The following is a 7,820-nucleotide window of genomic DNA, read 5'->3' on the forward strand; positions in this document are numbered from 1 at the left end:
GATGGATTTCCCGACGAATTTTCTGTCTGTAATTACAGACGGATTTTCTGACGGATTTTTCGTCTGTAATTATAGACGGATTTTCCGACAGATTTTCTGTCTATAATTACAGATGGATTTTCAAACGGATTTTCCGTCTGTAATTACAGACAGATTTTCCAACAGATTTTTCGTCTGTAATTTGAACTTTGGAAAATCATCTCACACTCTGATTACAGACAGAAAATCCGTCTGTAAATCCGTCAGTAAGTTAAAATATAATTTTTTTTAGATTTTTTCATTGCAAAATAAACTTATTTTCATACAAAATAAATATAAATTTAATACAAATTTTTATCTAATTTGTATTTGAATATTTATATTATTTCAAAAAATAAACAAATTCATCGTATTATCAAATTAAAAGAAAAGTATTATAAACAAACAAGTCAATATAATTCAAAACACAAACAAATTGATACATCAACTATAATTCAAAACAAATACCATTGAAAAAAAGAAAATATGTAAAATCTGTACCGTGACATACACTAATGGTGTAAAAAACAATCTGCTCTTGTAGCTAACCACTATCAGAATTGCCTAAATATAAACATAAACCTAGTCTAAAATTAAGGCCAAACTGAGTTAAAGTTGTTCAATTCTTCTAAGATCCATTCAATGTTTTCTCTTTCTCCTGGCGACTTGTTCAATTCTTCTAAGATCCAAACTGCATAAGCCAAACAATTTTCAATTAAAAATCATAATCCATTTGTAGGAGATCAGATAAACATATTATAAAAAGAGAAATAGGTTCAAATTTTGAAAGTCAAATAATTTCCAAGACAATTGCAGTTCACAATAATTCAACCTATGTAAAAACAGTGTTATAACTAAAGCAGTAAAGTACCACAAATAAAACAATTAAAAAAATGAATAAACATATTACCAATAAATTCTTACACATTGTGCAATAACTGTGACATGTTCCATTTGTAGTTCTCTTACAATGCATGTCTGTGCTAAATGATATTTACTAGATTAGACAAGGGTATTAAGTTTAGTAATCATGATTTGGAATTAAGGAGCTATAGACATTACCTAATGGATAAAACGAATCGGTTAGATTAGAGCTTGCCTCAGATATGGTAACTTTGTTAGGCCTATTGTGAAATCCAAAACAAACATTAGGATCTTCATTTTCCTGCCAAAAATCCATGTCATCAGTCACAATATTTAACCAAGAAACAAAAAGAGTAAAAGAAATTAAACACTTTACTAAGAAAATAAATAAATAGATAAATTAATATATAAAAAGAATTATTACAGATTTGAATGAGCAAATATTCTGCTAATATACTTGCAGATATTCTCAATACTCTGCCATAATATCCAACCAATTACATTCACAGCTACACATTTTACAACAAGTAATTAATTGTTATCCATCCAATAATACAAAATGAAATGGGCTCTTCAATATGAACTTTACTTCCGAATACATCTTAGGGAATCCAGTTTCAAAATATCTTAAAACTTCTTTTCTAGCTTCTACCTCCTTTGACCACCATAGCATAACCACTCTCTTACATTGAACATAGGCATACTAAGTCAGAAACATTTGACAGCAGAAAGTTTCAAAAGAAAGCACTCACTTTTTTGACATACCTCCTTATTTGTGAACCGTAAAATCCAACTCAATATTCTCGGGACAGCATCAATCAAGGTTTTCCGAACATCACTTTCATTTACTGCAATGTTCACATGCAGAGGAATTAATACTCTCCATGAAGTATTTGAGTGGAAAATCTCAATAACTACATCAAATAAAATTTCCTCCTGATATATTCCACACTTGAGGTGCATAATGTAATACATGATACATATATAGACACAATACTACAAATTCACACCTCCACAAGCATACAGACTCTCAATGTTCCTAAGTAATACCACTTCTGTGTAACCTTCCAAGAAGTCAATAGATGGATTGTCTTCTGTAAGCCCAGCCTACACCAATGAACCAAAAAGCATCACTCAAAGAAGAAATATAAATGTGAAGAAGAAAAAAAAAGAACCAGAATCTTTATAACTTAATCATTAGGATGAGAAAACAGATAGATAAAAACGATACAATATGAATTTTATAGACCTGAAAAATTTGGTGAAGCAAGGTTCCAGTCAATGCTGCAGTAGAATACTCATTGCATTTTAGCCTCTCATCTAAGACAGTTCTCCTAAGGCAACCAAAACTGCCAGCAACCTGGAAGTTAGCAATAAACACAAATATGAGCAAGCACACAAATATTTCTCTGAATATAGGGGCATTCACCTCAGATAATTAAAACTGAAAGGGCTTTAAATACGCCATAGGATAAAATAAATAAATAAATACACCAAAACAATTGAACATGGAAATAAATTGATAGACCCAGAATATAAGGATCAATAATTTCTTATATGAAGGAAAATCTTGTAACATGAGAGCTGCTTAATTGGAGATTGTAAGACACCAAATAAATTTTGACTAAATAATAATATGGCATAGTAAATTTAGGAGGAAATCAAAAGATAACTACCCTTGTTCCAGACAGCAGAATATCTGGGTGCACAATCAAGAAATTATTTTCATGGCCTATATCACAACTTCAGAGTAGCTCAGAGTAATTGGATTGGTGTCAAAATCCACACTTTGTTCTGGATTTATCCTTTTCAAGCCTAATTTACTCATTGAAGGTAGAGCTTTTGCAGAAGCCTTGGGAGTTGGTGAAGTAAGCAATTCGTCAACCTTGTCATATTTATCCCGAAAAGTCTGCAAACTTCATTGTGTCTTGGGGCTGGATGCTGACAGGAGTCTGCTTCTTCATAGGAGCATGTTTTTTGTTTCCCACCTTGACATCATTGGAGTTGGAGCTTTGACCCGTCTGTCCCAACTTCCTACTTGAACCAAGTACATTCTTCTGCTGTCTTGAATCTTGAACCAAGTACATTTTTCCAAAGCATTACCTCTAGCCTGAAATGAAAGAACAACTCGATTAAGATAAAAAAAAAACTATAAAATACTGCACAAAATGAACCACTCTCTATGTGACGTTAAGATGAGTAAGTTCAGTGCAGAATGAGTCAAACTTAAAGCTGATATCAAAATCTCTATTCTGAAATTCTGTGTTTTGTTTCTGGTAACTGTCTCAAGAACAAAAATCAGAGATAGAAATACACTGATTCCAAACTTGAACCACTCTCACAAGCCAAGAAAGGATAAAAGAAAACACAGCTGATTAAGTTTAAAGCATACCTTATCAAACACAAGCTTATCAAACAAAGGTGCTGCTTTGTATTATGGAAGACCCTTCTCTAGATTTCTCAACTTGCTGTTGTTAGAGTCAAGATTAGTTTACATATGAATTGGTAATTAAAACTGTCAAAGAGATTAATTAGTGATAAAAAAATACTAGCTATATGCATAATGAAACAATGGTAGTTTGGAATATATATATATATTAACTAGTGGTAAAACATACTAGTTATATGCATAATGAAACAATGTGGCAAGAACAGGTTGAATATGGTGGGAGGTATGAAACATGCTAAAATGGTAAAGAGTAGAGTTCTGAAACCAGATTGCTAATGGACACACATGTCAGAATGCCAATAATAAAACAATTTTGCTGCTTTTTTACAACCAATTTTGCTATGCAATGAAACCATACACTTACCATCAAACTGCTCAAAGAGATCCTTGCTGTTCTTTGCCACATCTTCCTCTACTGCAACACGAGCAGAATTGATCTCCATGTCATGTTGTTCATTGCTATTAGAAGCATTACTGTACACAAGTGATTGATATTGCATCAATTGATCACAAAAGTATTAGTTTAAGAGCGGATTACGACTGAATGAAGCACATTTTCAATAAGCATGGGCATAAAATAGGACATATTATTTGGGAAATAAAAACTAGGACATATTATTTGAAAACAATTAAAGATATTTAAGTGAATAAAAAAAACAAATAAACAAAATTTCGTGCTCACAGCCTCACACTCACTCCACACACAGATGAGTAGAGATTAGAGAAGTTTCTGCACAGACACAAGAATCCAGTGTGACTTTGATACCACAAATCTCCAGTTTCTTGGGAAGCAACTAATACAATCCATTAACTTTTTCCTCACATGAAGTAAGAAGCCTTCTCATAAGATAATAGTTTCTCAATTCTGGCATTCTAATGATCACTTCATGAGTTACCTAACATGATTCCTTACATTGGGAGAACCCTTTAATTTGTTTGGTTCATAGAAACCACCATACATCATTGTCAGCAATGACTACTAAGCCTTTTGGTGATTAATAGTTGTAAATAAGCATACAGCTAAGAAGGTTCTGAGTACAGACATTTTTAAATGTATCAAACAGTAAGGGTTTTGCAAGTTGATGTGGACTCATTATCTCAATTGGTAAAAATATGGTTTTAGAAGAAACTAGTATGATTTTACTCCTTATAAATCAGATTACAAAGAAATAATTTCAAATACAAATACAGTAGTTCAGGGAGTGAAAATTTAGAGAGAGAACCAACCCAGGCTACAAGCAAGCAGAAGGCAATAGGATTATTACTCAATAGCTGATAGAGCTTATTTGTCTGCATAAACAGGATTATTACTCAACAGCTCAGAAAGACAAAAATGTACAACTGAACAATGGCAATAGCCAAACAAAGAACCGAACTTGCGAAATTTCCATTCAATTGAACCATCAGTGCCATTTTTACTAATGCAAAAAGTTAATTACCTCAACTTCCTTCATGCAAGAAGTAGCCTTCTAAACCTGCTCACTCTCCCAGCCTTCGATGATAGCATTTTTTCTCTTGAATCTGTTGTTAATCTTTGCAATCTTATTGTTCTGCCATGCTGATATCTTGGCATTAACCTCCTCCTTCTTCACCCTTTGCACTGAAACCTCTTCAACTACTTGATGATGATGATGTTTATGTTGATGTTGATGTTGATGATGGCCACTACTAGAAGCTGCACCACCACTACTAGAATATAAACTCATGAACCTGCACCACCACTACTAGAACCTGCACCACTGCTGTTAGGCTCTGATTCCACCTTCTATGGGTTAATTCTAGTTCAGATTTTGGTAGGGTTTTTATGATTTAGGAAAATTTGAAGTGGTTTATGAGTTGGAAAAAGAAAAGATTATGTTAACAAAAAAGAAGAAAAAGAAATTCATAGATCAGATCAAGCTATCATAGATCGGAAAACCTAGCTAAGAATATATGTCACAGAAAACATGGAAACTTGAATATATGGATACAATAGTTGTTGAAAAGATAACTTGTGTGGCAGAGAGAGCACTGCGACGATGGCGATGAAGGGGGCAGACGTGCGACGAAAGCGGCAGAGAGGGCTCTGCAACGATGTGACGAAGGGAGCTACGCGATGCCAATGGCGCCGGAGGGGCTCGTGCGATGCGACCGGCACCGACAGCAGAAGAAAGAAGAAGTAGCTCATTGACGCCTTGACAGAGAGAGGAGAAGCTCGTTTGATAATGTGTGGTGTGAATAGAGCTCAATAGGGTGGGGATTTAACTCAATATTACCGACGAAAAATTTTAAATTACAGACGGATTTTTTGTCTGTAATAATTTAATAAACTGTAGTGTTTTGTCCATTTAATTACAGACGGATTTTCTGTCTGTAATCATTTTTCACGAAAAAAATTAATTTTGCCGACAAAATTACAGACAGATTCTTTTTTCCGTCTGTAATTTATGCTAATTCATTTTTTTTGTTTTCCGAAAAAAATCCCTCTGAAATTCCGTCTGTATTTCCATGGGATAAAATCCGTCGGAAATATCCGTCTATAATAACTAATTTTCTAGTAGTGAGTGGAGGATATTTTGGCCCTCAAAGAACAGCTAGAAAAATTCTAGACTATGGATTCTGGTGGCCTACTCCTTTTAAAGACGCTGCTGAATTTTGTAAATCTTGTTCCCCTTGCCAAAGGTTTGGTAATATATCCAAAAGGGATGAGATGCCTCAATAGATTATGCTTTTCTGTGAAATTTTTTATGTTTGGGGCATTGACTTCATGGGTCCATTTCCAAATTCTAATGGTTATTTTTATATACTGTTAGCTGTAGATTATGTTTCTAAATGGGTGGAAGCAATTCCTACCCGTACTGATGATGCTAACACTATTGTTTCCTTTGTTAGAAACCATATTATTTGTCGCTTTAGATCACCACGAGCAATCGTGAGCGATCAAGGCACTCACTTTTGTAACAGGAGACTAACAGGATTACTGAAGAAGCATGGGATAGTTCACAAAGTAGCAACAGCTTACCACCCCCAGACCAATAGGCAAGCAGAAGTCTCTAACAGAGAAATTAAGCATATTCTGGAGAAGATAGTAAAACCTCATAGAAAGGACTGGAGTGCACTCTGGGCATATAGAACAGCGTACAAGACACCCATTGGGATGAGCCCCTTCCGCTTGGTATACGAAAAGGCTTGCCACCTTCCAGTGGAGGTGGAACACAAGGCTTTCTGGGTTGTGAGGGAGTGCAACATGAATTTTGAGGAAGCTGGTGCTGAAAGGAAGCTGCAACTAGCAGAACTGGAGAACCTTCGCCTAGAAGCATATGACAACTCCAGGAGATACAATGAAAAGATGAAGGCTATCCATGACAAGCACATAAAAAGGAGAGAATTTAGACCAGAAGAGTTAGTTCTTCTTTATAACTCCAGACTAAGGCTCATACCAGGTAAACTGAGATCAAGATGGGAAGGTCCATATAGAGTAGAGAAGGCAGAGCCATATGGAGTTTTTCACCTGCGTCATCCTTCTAGCTCCAAATTCTTAAAGGTCAATGGACATTGCCTAAAGCTCTAACATGGAGAAAAAATTAAGGATCACAAAGAACTAGAGGTTTTCCTCTTGGAAGACCCACCAACAGAAGTAGAATGAGTCTGAAGAGCATCCAACTTAAGGACGTAAAAGCAAAGTGCTAGGTAGGAGACAACCCACCATGGTATGATCATTCCGTTTCAGTCTTAGTTTTATTTTACTTTATTCTAATTAATTTTTGTTAATGACTCTTCTCATAATCTCTGCATATAGATGCATATAGCCTACATTCGTATTTGCATACTGCACAAAAAAAAAGAAAAAAAAAGAGAGTACGCGACGCGTAAGCGTCGCTGATGCGTCCGCGTCATAGGTGCGTTCTGAAGAAAAGAGAATTGAACAGAAAGTCACGTAAAAGCGTGGCTGGAGGCGTGCCTTAGGCACAAATATGCCCACGCAACCGCGTCAACGACGCGTCCGCGTCATTCTGTAAAAGAGCCTCCCACACGACCGCGTCACCCACGCGACCACGTGGCCCTATAAAATCGACGTAAAGAGTTGTATGGAAGAGAGTTATGATGGAGCTGGGCTGGAATGATGCTGGAAGCACAAGCCCTATCACGCGAACGCGTGCCCCACACCTCCGCGTCATTTCTAAAATATGGCCATGCACGCGACTGCGTCACCCACGCGAACGCGTCACCCTAAATTTTGGCAAAATACACTTTAAAACAGAGAGTCGCGTGAACGCACGGCTGCACTCGCGCAAATAGCACAAATCAGGCCACACGATCGCGTGACCCACGCGTCCGTGCCACCTAAAAAATATCGTACACCACGCGTCCGCGTCACATGCGGCGTACAGATTATCCAGATCAGCCAAATATCTTATCTTTTCTTCCCCCAAATCCTAATTTTTCTTTTTCCTTCTTATTTTTTTCTTCCCCCTTCTTCCTTCTCTATTCTTTCTCACTTTTACTTTCT

At 36.1% G+C, this 7,820-nt stretch overlaps 1 long non-coding RNA gene across 1 annotated transcript; it reads right to left on the reverse strand.

The window, feature by feature from the left end:
* Nucleotides 1-1,111: 1,111 nt before the first annotated feature.
* LOC112724010 (uncharacterized) lies at nucleotides 1,112-1,991 on the reverse strand. Its single transcript, XR_003163269.2, has 3 exons — nucleotides 1,893-1,991; nucleotides 1,648-1,730; nucleotides 1,112-1,183 (listed from the first exon to the last, which is right to left on the reverse strand). It is a non-coding gene; the product is annotated as an uncharacterized lncRNA (long non-coding RNA).
* Between the last annotated feature and the right edge of the window lie 5,829 nt (nucleotides 1,992-7,820).

Source organism: Arachis hypogaea, chromosome 11 (assembly GCF_003086295.3).
Source record: "Arachis hypogaea cultivar Tifrunner chromosome 11, arahy.Tifrunner.gnm2.J5K5, whole genome shotgun sequence".
Classification (NCBI taxonomy): domain Eukaryota; kingdom Viridiplantae; phylum Streptophyta; class Magnoliopsida; order Fabales; family Fabaceae; genus Arachis; species Arachis hypogaea.